At 38.7% G+C, this 15,790-nt stretch overlaps 1 protein-coding gene across 4 annotated transcripts in view; it reads left to right on the plus strand.

Annotated features, from left to right (window-relative positions):
• The window catches only part of DISP1 (dispatched RND transporter family member 1), a 93,708-nt gene that overhangs the window by 38,222 nt on the left and 39,696 nt on the right, over positions 1-15,790 (plus strand). The window contains exon 1 of one of the 4 annotated variants that reach the window (XM_061991483.1): positions 12,235-12,475. The exons of the other annotated variants lie outside the window; for them this stretch is intronic. The gene's annotated coding sequence lies outside the window, so the exon portion shown is untranslated. Of the gene's footprint in view, positions 1-12,234; positions 12,476-15,790 lie in introns of those variants that run through there. 4 annotated transcript variants of the gene reach the window in all.

A 15,790-nucleotide genomic window follows, 5' to 3' on the forward strand; every position in this document is an offset into this window, starting at 1 on the left:
AATTTTAAGCGTTTTTTACACAATAGCTTTCTACAGGTAAAATAAATCATGACAGAGCGCATTTTAAATCTATTTAAGGCTATGGTACTTTAAGAACTTTAGTAAGTTCTTACTCAATATTAATGAGCATGGCTCAATTGTGACAAGTAACTCTCATTTTAGTGTAAGATTTACCATGACCATTTTGTGGGATGTTCAATTTCTTGTGATTCTGTGATTCACCGGTAATTCAGCTATAGCACCATTTTACAAGTCAGTTTCGTGTGAGCCATCAGAATTCAAGACGTTTAATTTACTTCTTAAAAATACAGATTTTAAAATGCTTTTTGCTAGGATCATTTGTTCTTTAAGTAACATCTGACAAAGTAGATCACAAAAGGAACGACAGGGAGAAAGCCCTCATTGGACAGGAGAGGAGTAGAGAACTCAGTCTAAGCAAGTGCAATGCTCCAGTCTCTTCGCAGTCCAAGCAGCGAGGCATTCTGGTGTGTTGTAGGGCAGAAGCTGTGTCCACTGCTGTTTCTACCAGTGCTTCAGTGTCCACATTCCCTTGCAACAGCAGTAGTGTCTTCAAATGCTTTGCAAAGCTTTGATATAATTGTGTGATAATTCCAAGAAAAGGAAGACTTGGATTTTACGCTGAAACCCACGTGGATTCAGCTCAGAATTCAAGCTCAGATACAAAATTTACAGAACCAGAGTGAGGGAGCACACAGGGAAGAGAAACAGGACTTTGTAGTCTAGCGATGAGGTTGCTTACATAGGAGGAGGGAAACACAGGCTGTACTTTGAGGACTGTGTATCTACTCTACATGAAGAGTATGGAGTTCACTAGCAATGTTGAAAGCTTACATATAACAAAACATAGCCTATAACATATTGGATTGTGCAATTTCTGTCTTCTGTAAATAATTGGTGGAACTCTAAAATAGTAATAATAGACACAGAATTAAAGTAAATTTTTTCTGTGCATGTGGTTTCTGTGGTTTTTTTTCCAAATTCTAGATATTTGCAAAATTTATTAATTTCACAGCAGAATTATGCATGGTTAAAGCTTTTGTTTAATCATATTTTAAACCTCTGATTAGTCTTAATTTAAATGTGTTGATAAGCAGTGTCCTCACTAGAGAAATTATTCTTGATTTGTGTTATAATTTTAAGAGAAATGAGCATCTTGAAAGACAACAGAATTTCCATATCCACATCTGTGTGTTACTGTGATGGCATTACACACAGGTTGTAACTTTGAAGTGAAGAAAATGCAAATGTATTGTACTTCAGTGCCTGACTAAATCGGGGTATTAAAACAGGTTCTTTATTATGTTTAGCTCCAATTTTGGTGGTTTAAAAAACTCACCTGTTTTTTTAACAGGAAGCTTCAGTGACCTCTGTAAAGAGGTAATTCAGTGAACCTGTCACTAATAATTTCATTCTGGAGCTAATAGTAATGGGTTTAATCCAGAAATTATAAGATGGGCCCCCCTTCCCTGAGGGAAATAGTTCTTTCCATCTTTAAATGTAAAGGGGGTGAGAGTAGTAAATTTAACAGGACCTGGCTGTTCTTTTATTTTTAAGGTCATGAGGCTTTTGCTAAGTACTAAACAGAATTCAGTAATACACAGCACAGTTTTTCTTGAACTACATCCATCTGAAGGCAGACACACGTGTTTCACCCATGCCATTTTAATGGAATACAGCTTGCTTTGCAGCCTCTCACATGCAGCCTTGCAAAGGAGCTCATGAGGGCTGGTATCTTTCAGACCTGTTCTGTGCACAAGAAGCCTGCTCTAAAGTGACGCTGTGACTGATAATCTGAAGAGTATGGATGCTTCTGTTCAATGTTTACAGTAACTGTGCAAGTAGGGGAGTAATGCAGCACTTCTGAAGAAATTCATAGAAGGTAGTGATGAACTGTTGACTTGTTTAGCTCTGAAAGGAAAAGTGTTGTCAATCAACTAGAAGGCAAGAAACCTGGGAAAATCCCTTCAGTTGCTTTACCAATTGTACCCAACTATGTTTTAGTATTGAATTAGAATGCTAATCACCAAGGAGTTCTCCATCTTGTCCTAATGAAAGAAATTCCTGTATGTAGGGGACTGGAATTTCAATTTGTAAGCATTTCAAACAGCCCTTTGTTTCTGCTTTATTTTGTGAGAATTCAAAATTAGTTCAGCAATAACTTGTTTTATAGAGAACTTGCAACCCAAAATTAAGCATCTTGCTTATCCCTTGAATTTGCAGTTCTTCTTTTTAGTTTTATTTTGTCCTACATGTTTTCTTCTTAAGCAAATATAAAAAAACAAAAAAATTACTGCTAAGTGTCATCTCTCAGACTATTTCTCTTATGGTATGTACTGCAATATATACATTATATACATACTTCTAAATGAACCTAAAACATTAGTGTCATCGAGAGAAGCACATCTCCACACTCCTGCTGGTTGTTCTTGCTTGTTATGGTTGCTATCCTTAGGCCAGCAAATGTGCTTGTCCAGGTATGTGGCGATTTGAGTTTTGAAAATTTGTGAATGTTAAAACTAATCTACGAGGAGCAAGTGTGTGGGTGAGCGTCTTAGCACATGTTTGTGTGGTAGGCACTTGCCTCTTAAAATTATCGCCTAGCTGTGAAATTCCTTGTCCTCTGACCTCCGAGCATTCCAGGTTCCCTTCTTCCCTGCCCCCTTCCCCTTGAAATGCACAGCTTGCTCTTATCCCTGGCATATAATATGCCAGTAACCAAGGAGCTCAGGGTCACCTGTTTCCACTCGCCATGCACAAATACTGCTGGTCCTGCCTGACATCTTGCACTCAGTTGTACTGAAAAGGTGGGAAGAACACTGGTGGATATTAGTCTTCTCTAATGCCTAGCAATAACTTTGTATGTATTTGCCTTGGAGTACAATGACCAGATTTACGTGATACCTTTTTGCTCTCTCAGAGGGGAAAACTCTTAACAATAGTGGATATGTCATACAAGCATGAAGAACAAGTCATCCAAAACTGATTGGGATGCTTTCTTCAAGGTTAGATTTTTCTTTCTTTTCCTTATCTTGTCTCTAAAGCAAACTCTTTGAAAGGTTTTTTGCTGATAGATTTATACACAAGTTATTTTGGAAGATGTATATACAAAGATTAATATCTTCTGACAACCAGAGCTGTCTTTCTGTGGCTGCTGTTGTGCTTTCAATAGTTGATTGGACTGTGAGTTCTTGCTGGGAAGTTCAGTGTCTTATGCATGCATTGCTCATTAAAATAATACCTGGCTGTTGACTGTTAAACACTGTAGACTAAACAAGGCTGTTCTGTTAAATAAGTTTTAAGTTTTAATATCTGAACACTTGTATAAAGGTTCAATGGCTTTTGGTAGTAAACCAGTTTCTTAGCTTTATTAAAATGAGCAGTGCCTTGTAACAGGTACACAGCCCAATTAAGTGAGCTGAAAGGGAGGGAGTTGTGAAGGGACCAAACTTTTCTCCTAGCCACAGAATGGCTGTGCAGCTGCTGCTGCTGCAGGGCTGCCAGGGGTCTTCAGCAGCTGCTATATGCCTGTCTTCGTGTCTGATATGCAAGTGGTTTATTGGTGCTGACTTTGTACAGCTGTGGTACTGCTGGCATACACTGAGTCATTCTTCTTTGCCAGGATATATTTAAAAAAAAAAAAAATCTCTGTAATGACCAAAAGTGACCAGTGTTCTTTCAGATCCCATACCGTGTTTTCTGGGCAGAAGACTGGTATCAGTCTTGCTGGTTCAGAGTCCTGGAGTGCTTCCTGATCCTAAGTTCCTGGGTACAGAAAGAAATTGTACTCCTAAATATGTTTCAGCACCAGATCCTTAATCATTCATATTCTTTAATTCTTACATGAGGAGGGTTAATCTGATAATAGAATTCACGTTGCATGTAGAGAACCAAATTTTTATTCTGATGAATCTCCTAGAAACAGAATGTATCTAGCATATACAAAATGGGTAACCTTTAGTAATTGGAAAAACCCAATGTTGTCTGAATTGGCTACATATATCACAGACTGTAGTAGAAGTAATCTTATTGAAGTCTGATCTTGAATTCAATCTTTAAATAACTGTCCAATGTTCTTATTGAATGTAAGTCTCAAGAGGTACCATCAGATTTGAAAAACGTTTTGAGTACATCGTTGTAGACATTTGATCAGTACTGGACATCTTCAATGGAAAGTTTTTCTTTGTTAAATGGACTTCAGGCAGAGAATTAATATATCTGAGTTTGCAATACAATCGTAATGCAATTTCTGTATACTCTGTGCTTTTCTAAGTGATGTGGGTTTTTTTTGGTGGGGTTTTTGGTGGGTTTTTTGGTTTTTTGGGGTTTTTTTAATTGATCAAGAAGGTACACAGTTGCAGTTTTGCTTGAGCCATGTGGCTTCAGGGAACCTGTGCACTGCAGAAAATGCCAAATTAAGTTTTTTAAGAAAATACACCAGATTATCCCTAGGCATAATATAAAAAGAAAATAGCATTTTTAAAAAACATGTAGGGGAACGTTACATAGATGTAACGTAGTTTAGATTTGTCTTAAGATTTTGGAGTCAGAGTAGCAGGTAAAAAACCAGGCATGTATCAAACTTAGTCTAGTCAACAGCTTTGGAAACGTTGTGACTTATGTATGGTAGGCTGTAACGGTAGTTTAGTCTAAACAGTGTGAAATCGGAGGGTCTCTGAGAAATCTGACATCTCCTTCTAAAGCTGTGGAGGTTGGTGCTCTGAAAGGTATGGTTCTTGATTTATTTGAACGTATGAGAAATTCTCAGGCTTACATCTGTTTGCCAAGAGACAGCTAAAAAAGATTGACTTCCCATTGCAGGAGCTGTTTGGGTAACCCTCTGGCAGACAAGCAGCCTAGTGAGCAAACATTGAGTCTGTGCTCAAATGGCATTTTCTCTTGCCTTTCTATCAGGCCTTCATTAGTGTGTTGGTAAAGCTCACATCAAATAAAAGCTCCTCTGTGGGCTCTAGCAATGCATGTTTACTGCAAGTGCTTAGATCTTTTTTTTTCTTCTTCTGACAAAAAAAAAAAATATTAGCTTTGCTTATTTCACTTTCCTAAGGAGGAAAGGTGAAGGTGTGATGTGGGCTGTGCACAAAACTGGGGAGCTCTTTCATGCATTATTTGAAGGTTTAGGCAGTCAACTTTGAAAATCTTTTAGAAGAATGAATAATTAAGAAGCTGACAGGGGATTTCTCTACTGTTACTTCTAAACCAAGGGAACTATCCTCTGGGTTGAATTTAAACTTGTAATAGATAGAAGAAATGTTTCAGAACTACATTTGTTGTCTAATTTACTCTTAAGCGAAGAGCAAGATCCTTCTGTGTTTTGTAGCTGTGTTTTAGTGAACGAAATGAACAAGATCATGAAACATTTTCTGATATCTGCAAGAAAAAAAGATTATTTTGCATGTAACTGTTTATATTGTGTCCATATTATACGGTAATATTTATGCAGTTGCAATAAATATTGATGTTTCTTTTTTAGTTTCTCTGAAATGAAGTGCAAAAGAATGGTCCCTATCTTAAAAGCAATCGATACCATAGTTTTTTTAAAGAATGTGATTTCAAGACTTCAGTGTTTCCTGATCTAAGAATATGAATCTGAAAAAGTGACTTTTCTTTTGCTTCTCTAGCCAAAATACAAATAGTGGTAGTTGTTATTTTTGGACTGTTGCTATATGAATTCTTTCAAACGATGGGAGAAAGAAATGCAGTTTTTTGTTATTTCTTTGATTATAGACAAGTTTAAGATTAATATGGTAGTTACTGTAACAGAATTGGTAAAGTGTATTTCTTTTATAACCTGAAAAAAAAAAATATATACTGCAATAGTCACTTTCCCTACACTGTTAGGATGGTGGTTGTAATGCTGATGGTGTACAAGTGATGGAATTACGTCTTTTTATGTCACTTGTTTATTTTACGTTCAGATAAAGCATTCTGTTAGGTTTTCCCTCTGGTCAATCTGGGCTGTTTTACAAGTGACATTATACATTATACACTTAAATGTAGTTAGTTCATGGTGGAAAAGGTACATATGTAAGAAAGGAATGTGAATGAGAAAATATAACTGTGTGTAAACATGTTTATGCAGCTGCATTTTAATGTAACTTATATTGGAGTGCTATGTTTAGAGAATAAAACTTACAACAGAAGACAAGCTATTAAAAATGCCTTCAAAACAGTGTGAGCTGAAGAGAAGTAAAAAATATAGTTCTTAAATTCTGCTTCCAGATTTATTTGTAGTTCTAACAATTTTTTTTACTATTATCTAAAATCTATTTGAGATTTCATATTAAAACATATTTGCAGACTATGAAATACGGTGGTTTTTTCTGCATGATTAATACAAAATTTTGAGGGTTTTTATTTTAGTAATGTGAATCCTTGCTTTCAATGTGGGGATTTTTTTTTTCGACTTAAATCGCTTTTCAAGACTTTTGTTTGATATGAGACTTGAGTTATTGTGGAGCCTTAGATATGCGTTTCAATTTGAAGCACATGTGACGTGGTAATATGCAAAATAAAATATTTATTTTTATTAGATCTGTACTGAAGAATCATTAAATTGATGTTAGTATTTCTGTTCTCTAAGTAGACAAGCCAAGGCAGTCTTATCTTTCTTCAAACTAACCTTCACATGACCTGGCTTAAAACCTCAATATTTCAGTGAAAAAGTTAAAGAAATACTGCTAGAGTATCATGTTTTCAGTTGAGAGGTGTGGTGGGGGTTGAGGGGAGGATGACTGGAAAATGTCACTATCATACTTTGAGAGGTTTTTTTTAAAAAAAAAATCAGTAGAGGAAGTAGTTTAGAGTCCTGCTATATTTGTTTGCAATATCATACTGAACTGACTCTTTAATTACACTAGGGACTGAGAGTACATTGTTCCAGGCACTTCATGGACAAAGAAAGACTCTTTGTCCCCAGAAATTTATTTCTCTGCTTTGGCTTTCAGTGTTATTTAAGACGATATGACCTTAAGTTTCCAGTTTCCAGAATGTTAAAAGAATGTGTTGGTATCTGTTTTATTGAATGTAGAGTTTAAATTCCACAATTACAAGACAGAAATCATTTGTTTATCTAAAAAACTCAAATAGAGCACAATCAGCAATCATGTCTTAACATTTTGCCTGTCACAAGTGCTGGACAAGGTTTAAAGATTTCCTGGCCTCAATACTCACTTAATTGTTAGCCTTTCTTGAAGATATCAATTATGAAAGATTTGGTAATGAAGTCTGGATGAGTGGAAACTGGAGAAGGACAGCAAATTTTCTGCACGTCATCTATTGATCTGGCAATATTTCATCCTCATGGTGCTTGTAGTCTGAAAATGGAAGGCTCAGTGCTTAAGGCTTCAGCCATAGGTATATGATGATACTGAGTCAATTTTGCTATACAGCGAACTGGAGGTTTGTCTCCACCCCTGGGAAGGAAAAAAAGAGTGTCTAGAAGAATGTCAATATAAGATGATGTGAGTTTTTACATTTAATACCTTGTATTCTGTTCACTTTATTCATCCTGTATCTCAGAAAAATAAAACCACAGATCTAAGTACAGAGTTTTCATTGCTAGGTGCTTTTGGTTTTGGTTTTTACAATAGTCTGAGATGAAAGAGTCTGAATGGGTAACATAGGCTGTGTATTAAGCCCATTGTCTGTTCAGAGGCCTCCAAATGCTGATTTTGAGAGTCTCCATCTTGGGGGGTGATGTCTTGCAAACACAGCTGTTCTGCTTTCAGGTCTAGTTTAGGTCTAGGAGCAAATGACTCGTTTATGTGGCTGGAGTCTCAGATCAGTCAGTTTGTGTCTTTGCCTTTTATTTCTGGACCCAAGAGCACTTCAGAGCACTATGGGGCACTCAGATATCTTTACTAAATCATCAGGTGTGACACAATCGGTGGCAGTCTAGACCTAATAATCTCCAATGGATCAAGCTGACTCAGTCCAATTAACTTTCTCAGTACTGTGCTCCTGGTGTGTTCCATGTACTGTTTGAATGTGGAAGATCCCAATTATGAGGAGCAGCTGAGGGAGCTGGGGATGTTTAGCCTGGAAAAGAGAAGACGTAGAGAAAATGTGATCACTCTCTACAACTACGTGAAGAAAGGGAGTTGTAGTGAGGTGGGGGTCAATCTCCTCTCTCCAGTAATGAATGATAGAACACGAGGAAATGGGTTCAAGTTGTGCCAGGGTAGGTTTAGGTTGGACACGAGGAAGAACTTTTTCACCAAGAAGGTTATTTAGCATTGGAACGGGCTGCCCAGGGAGGTGGTAGATTCACCATCCCTAGAGATATTCAAAAGATGTGTAGATGAAGTGCTGAGGGATATGGTTTAGTTTACTGATGAGCTTGGCAGTGTGAGGTTAGTGATTGGACTTGATGGTCTTAAAAGTCTTTTCCAACTGTAACAATTCTATGATCCTATGAAATGTGCCCTATGTGCCTCTGAATAGTTAAAAGTAGCTGCTGCTATTAGCTCCAGTGTTGCACAAAAATATCCTTCATTATGAAAAGTAGCAAATAAATGGTGTATTCCCTACCATATTTCTCCCAATGTATTGTTTTCAGTGGCTTTTGGTGAATTGGCTACTACAGGTAGCATGCGGTAGCATCTGAGATGCAGTAGAGAATATTTGTTTCCAAGAAAAAACACACCAGTCAGGAAATTCTGTAGGTGGATAGGAATTGTAATAAAAGTTCAGTATAGCTATAATAAAATAGTTGCAGAATACATGTGCCATGTGCAGAACTCATTCTGTCATTTTAACCTTTAATTAGCTCTTTACTGCTAGTCCACATTCTCTTTTTCTCCTCAGTTTATAAGCAATTCAGCAGAATTTCTACAAAAGCACTGGTGCCCTCTTTCTGGCCTTGAATGATTCTAAAAGCCTCTGTGCTTTTTCCCTAGTGATTGTCTAGTCCTTCAGCATCAGTTTGTCCCTAGGGCACCCAGAAAGGCTGTCAGCTCTCCTATCAATGTCCAACACCGTCCTTCAGCTTCTTCTAAATCTCTCTCTTTAAAAAGTCACCACTATGACAAGAATCTGTGATTGATGTTGAGTTATGCTCAGATCGATACCTGAAGGTGGCCAGCAAAGACAAAAGGTAAAGAAAAGAGCTGCGTCTACACCATTGGAAGGGTGGTAGCTTGGTAGCAGCACTTGATCATGGGCAAAAAAGCTAACAAGTGGCTGGCACTTGATGGCATTGCCCTGGTGTCTTTAATCTGGTAAAGGCTATAAAAGGATCAAGTTGAAACTCTTTATATCTTGTTTGAACTACAGACTTGAACTTGAAATCACAAATTTTTAATCTGTCAAATCTAGAAATAACTAATCTTCAATATGGCATAGCAGTTAAATTTTATTCTGCTCATTTTCTATTTCATACATAATGAAGCTTTCTGAGCTCATTTTACTTATGATAAAAAAGTCTTGCTTGTAAAATGTATTGATAGATTCAAAGGTAGTTGGAACTTCTGGGTTGATCAAAGATTGTATTGACTTAAACCAAGGCTGAATTAGTAGTGCAGATGTCATACAGATTTGCTGTATGTATGCATTTCCAGGTGATGGGTAGAGCAGTGTTACTCATTTGTCTTCTTGAGGCCTCCACAGATGAAATTTGATATCCATCATCGGCCTGGAATAGACCTAAATTCTTCCATCCTTTTCCACCTTCCCCTATATTTCCTGTACCTGTGTTCCATATGCTCAATTGGGTTTCCTAATCACTTCCAAATGAAGAAGTCACCATTTCTCTGGTATTACTGGAGATGAACAGTGGGTTAAGTAACAACTTCAGAAGTTGAATGTGGTGCAGAAAGGGATGTTAAAAGTTATATGATGAAGATGTCAAAATCGGGAGTGTGCCAGGGGGACACTGGACAGTTAAGGCTCTTGAGCGGGGGGAAAGTATAGCGAGTAAGGAAGGTTTCTCAGTGCTGTTTGCCTTTCAGATACTGTAAAAGCAATAATTGACTAAAAATCTGTAATTCAAATACCTGATACATTATTGAAATCCAATTTGCATGGGAATCATTAAGCATAACCTGTGACCATACATTATACATTAATTTTACTATCATTCTTGGGAACAAAGTATCTGCAGCAAGTTCATGTGCTGAGATATAGCACTATTTTCTGCAGTGTTTATAATCTGAGAGCTTTAAGATATTGCAATCCTTTAGAAACAGCAGTACTTTTCCTCCTAGATAACAAAGCAGTAAATAAATATGTGTCTTTTGTCACTTCTTTGAGGTAGTTAGCAAATACAAGTGATACGGTATCTGCAGTGGACTGATATGCAGCTATACTTACATACCTAGGTGATACTTTTCTTAGTGGATAGGCTTGTCAAAAAATACATAGTTTTGTGACATTGGAAAAGTAGCTTTGAGATTATTCTTGTGCTTCATGTGGGCATAAAGGATGCATTTCAGCTACACAGGAAGTGAATACCATACTGTAGTCCTACTTCCATACCGAATTATGGTTTAAAGTTACCTGCTGTATAGTGCTGCTGTTTCATTCAGTAAATCTGAGTTTCTTATGTAAGAACTGTCTTGGATCCTTAGCACTGAACTAATCTACATTGGATGGAAAGCAAGCTTTCTGTTTAGAGACTTCATTAGTGTTAGAAAAATGGTATTTTAGATAGGATGCTGATGGTGTGTGGGAGGTGGAGACAAGGCAGCTAGTGTCAGTGAATTTTTCCAATTGCAGCTGAGAACAGCAAGAAACACTGGTTTAAAAAAAAAAAAACAACACAAATCTTGGAAGTGGGGAAGCAGCACAGTCTCTCACCACCTGTCAAAGACCAGATCCAGTGAGCAGAAAACACTGCCTTGCATAAAAACTTGGACCAGAGTTAGGATGCATAATTCTAAAGTTGCACTGGGGGAAATTGCGCCCCAGTGTTTCCTTTGGTAAGATTTTCTCTTTTTTTTTTTTTTTTTGCTTTACAAAGAGTAAAAATGCTTATAGATGAGAAATTATTATTGCTACAATCAGTTCAACTTGACCATGGAATCAGAGCTCCTGTATTTTGGCAGAGGGGAAAAAGTCCCTTAAATAAAAAGCCAGGGCCAGGTAGATTGTGATCTACTTTGGAGCGGCAGGGGACTCATTGAGATCTGCTCCAGGAGGATGCCAGTTCTGAGGTTTGCATCTGAGATAACCAGAGCTGAAGAAAAACAAGCAGCCATCTCCCAAAACACAAGGCTTGTGAGCATATGGAGGTTTAGTAGTTTGAGCACACCCTGGTGTAGAGCAGGTTGAAAACAACTTGTAGCGTTTCCCATAGTAATGTTTTTAAAAGTTTATACTCAATTCGCAGAGCTATATTTGTGACAGTGCTTCATGCCTCAATGCTGAGCTCTTTCTGAACACGACTTGCACCTTTATTCTTTGAGTCTGGGAACTGAAGGTTAAAATATCCCCAGGATTTGGCAATCTCTCATTTTTTCATTTGGTCTTGTGAACAGGCTATGGAGATTTCAGCTTTTTGCATTAGTAGTCTGTAATAATTTGTATTTATAACATCTCTTTAATAAAATATATATCTGAGGAGTATATGGAGATGTTTACTTTTGGACTGCCGTGTTCTCAAGTGCTCAGGGGTGAAGGAAGCTCAGGAAAAGACATTTTAGGTACAGTAATCTTAATCTGGTGGAGAAAAAGCCTAGTTTTTCCAAGACGATTTTTGTTGTTAGAGAAATGTCAGAGGTTTGTAGCCACTCAGAGCTATTTTGTAATAAATGCCTGACAACCAAACGATGAAGTAAGAGCCTCGGTGCTGGGGGCACTAGACATCACCGGGAACTAATGAGTCCTGAAGTGAGTTTGAAAAACAATCCAAAATGCCACTCGGTGCTATTTTCGGTGTCCCGCCTTCCTCAGCTCTTTCCATTTAAAAAACAGTGGTGGCAAGGTGATGATGCCACTCGTCCTTCCCACGTAAGCTTTTGCGTTGACTGGAAGCGGAGCCGGGCGCCCCGCGGATGCAGGTCCCACCGCCCCGGCGGGCACAGGCAGGCGAGGCTGCCGAGCGCGGCTCTAATCTCTCCAGATCAGCCTTAACCCACCAGATCAAAGGGGGGCTGGGAACCAGCAAGGGCGGGGAGCGGCCGCGGGGCTCCCGCAGCAGCAGGGAGGAGCCGGCGGGTCGCTGCCAAGTCCCTGACCTGCCGCGGGGAGGGGCAGCCGCGGACCCAGCCCCGTCTTCCCGCGGCGGCTCGGCGTGGCTCGCCTGGGCTCGATTCGGCTCGGCTGGGCTGGGTTCGGCTCGGCTTAGCGTTCTCCGCTCGCGGCCGTTGCTGAGGCCAGCGGCGCGGCGGGCCCGGCTCCTGGGTGGCTGCGGGGCGAGCGGCCGCGTAGGCGGGGGGGATACCTGGATCAAGAGGGGGCCGCTTTCTCCTTACTGCTAATCTTCTCCGGCTTGGCTCTGGTAAGTGTTAAGTGTGTTATATTGGATTGCTTCAAATCTGGCCTGTGCCTTCCCATAGCGTATGTTATGTTACAGCTGAAACAACTCTGGCTTTCAGAAAGCGTTAGGATGTAGGTTTAACTAAGACTATTGTGTACCTTCAGTTTATTTACACTAGAATGCTACTTTGTAATGCAACTAGGCTCCTCAGCTTGTAAAAGACTACAACTGGGTAGAAAAGCCGGAGAGCACAGAACAGGACCCTGCTAGCCCTGAGGGGCCGGGTGAGAAAGAAAAACACCCCCCGACTCGAGGGTACAGCTCTCCGCAGATCCACAGTTACTAAAGTGGTGTGCGAGGTTTATCATTTGGCCTTCAGAGCACGGCTCTGCAAACGGGAGACTCTAAACCAAGGTACGCCTGGGAAATGAAGCGCAAAAAAATCGGTTCTTGCATGTTTAGCTTTCGAAGAAAATTATCGTTGCACTGCTAGTGTGAAACTACTTTGCTGTAACTCCTGTAGCTGAACGCGAAGAATGCTTAGTGTTTATCAAAAAGGTGTGACTGCTGGTGTATACCTGCCTGAGGTGCCCTGGCATTCTCACCAAGTATTTCGCTTGTTTAATATACAGTAGTTGTAAAATTATGTTAGCATTTCTATTAAAATACGAAGAAAAAACTGCTCTGATTAGAGATAGTCTTAAGTATGTTTAAACATGGCTTTTAAAGTCAGACAGAAAACAATAAAAATCTTATTCTAAATAGACACTTGAGAGGTATCCTAACCTCTGAAGTGTAACGCTAACGTGGTCAGGATGATGGTAGTTATAGCTGGACCTGTGTCTTGATGAGTGTTGGTTTTGTCTCTTTACAGTTGTAATAACTTAAATGTTAATCCTGCAGCAGGATGAAGTAAAAACCTGCAGAACTTTCAATGTGGGTAACTCCTTTTACATACCGAAAGAGACATATTTTGTTTTTTTCCCCTACTGTGTAAGTAGGATTAGAGATATTTTGATCAGAATATTTGCAATTATAAGCAACTTACATGTCTTTCATATGGTAATAGAAAGTCAGTAATTTGTGTAAATAAGATTTAGTGTGATAACGTCATGGTAGTTGTAAGCAGTGTTTGGAGGGGTTTTTTTAACCGCTTTCCATGCTTTTAAACCGTGCTGAAGTAAACCTGCTTTCCAGAACTATGCACATTTTTTTCTAAAATATTATTTTTGTTCTAATAATGTCTACTTGTAGTTTTTCTCTCCTTTCAGAGGTATTTGAAGTTTTTTCAAATTTTCTTACTACATTTTTTCCATCTCCCCTACATATATATATGTGAGGTTTGGGGGGATGGGGGGCTGTTTGTTTTAGAGAATTTTAGTGTCATACAAAACTTCTGGGAGAGAATTTTCAGGGCTTCTTGTTGTGGCTTTTATCTGTAGTTTAATTATACTTATTGCAAATCTGACATTAAAAACTTTGTAGCTAAAGCACTGCTATTGATTTTTTTAGTCAAAGTCCTGCCAACGATTTCTAGAAATGGTCTGCTGTTGTTTTTCTGTTGTGCCAGGAGAAGGAACTTCAGCTTAAAAGCAAAGCAGAATCTATTTTTGAAATTGCACAGAATACAGTTTCCTACCCTTTTCAGTCTTTATCATCTCCCTCACCCCACAGCTGTCACTGGTGGGTCAGTTCATTTGCTGGTTTGGCAACACTGGTTCACTAGTGCCTGTCTGTAGCATGAGCTGTGTTCCTGGCACAGTGAGATCTGGAAACTCTATGTCACAGGAATTGCAATTCCCAAGCCAGCCTGCGACACAGGAAATGAGCTCATGGCATCTCAGGTTGAGGACAGGACAGCTGCTCAACCTCTTGGGCAGTGGAGAGGGATGGAAAGGCTAGCTGGCTCTTGGAACACTTGGTAGAAAAAGGAGGAGGGGAAATTTCCCTCCTGCAAACCTCTTCTGCTTCATAGTCGTCTTCTAACTACTGCTGCATGATATGAGTACTTAGATTGCTGAAAATCTGCTCGTTCATAGGGTGACAATGGTTGAGAAAATAGCTATTTATAGACTCTGCAAAAAATAAATGGACCTTAATGGCATTTCTTGAAAATAGGAGCTACATTGTATCAGCCTTCAAAGTGAAGCGGTTGCATTAGTAAATATACTAGGTAAACTGTGCTGATGAAATAAGAGCTTGAGACTCTTGAAGGCAAAATGCATGTATTTAAAATATACTTTAAATTCTGAAGAAAGAGTGGAGAAGTTAGGAAATGCTTGTTCTAGTGTATGTCTATATTTTGTATAGTGAAAGCTTTTTAGGGAAGACCTGGTGGTTAACAGCTGAAATGTAAAAGCAAAAATCAGGTTATTGAGAGAAACCAAGCACCACGTATGAATGCATAGAAGTAAGAGCTGGAGAATTTGAAAAATGTCTATCTGAGAGCCAAAACGCAGATCAACAACCATAAAACATTAAAAAGCTGTTTGACTTGCCAAAGACCATTGCAATGATAGATAACTAGATGTCTCCCATAAAACCCAGTATCAAACACCAGGCACCACCTGTTACTCCTGTGAGCATGCAGAAAAAGCAAAGATGCAAAGGATTTTGGTGATGTGGAGGAGGAGAAAACCCTCCTTAAGCACTGACTGGCACAGCAAACAGATTATGGAGAGTTTGTAATTGAGTTTACAGATTGAGACCATGTAACCCATTTGCCATAATGAAAAACTTTAGAGTCTTAAGGGACTATAAAGCCATTATAATATTTCCTCTAGAAGGGGACTTAATAGGTAGCACTGGGATTGTCAAGCGTTACTCATTTCAAGAATGCACTACTTTTGGAATCTGACTATTTTAGATGAACTTTTGACATGAAAAGATGTTTTTGTTAGTTCAGACATGTATTCATCTCAGAACCATGACACTTTGTAGCTGACAGTCCTGCAAGGTCCAGAAAACCTGAACTGGTTCAGATGGCTGAGTGACATGAAGCTGAATACAGCTTAAGGGCTTTAGATATTTTTTAAATGAAAAAAAAAGTAAAGTCTTATAACCAGCTTAATTTTGTATTTAGGGCAAGGTATAGATTTGGGGGATTATTTGTGGTTTTTTTCTTATATGGTTAAAGCAACCCTCAGCTATTCTCTGTCATCTTCTGAAGATCTACAAATTATCTGTACCAGTATACCAGGTTATACTAAATTTCCACTGCATCATTCCTCCTTGAATTTGTACTTCTGTCATTCTCAATTGTAGGTATTATAAGCCCAGATGGGATTTGTTGAACCAATGTTTTTTTTAACTCTGGTGTTTTGTTTTGAAGAAACT

The sequence above is a fragment of the Colius striatus genome, chromosome 2, assembly GCF_028858725.1.
Source record: "Colius striatus isolate bColStr4 chromosome 2, bColStr4.1.hap1, whole genome shotgun sequence".
In the NCBI taxonomy this organism is placed as follows: Eukaryota; Metazoa; Chordata; class Aves; order Coliiformes; family Coliidae; genus Colius; species Colius striatus.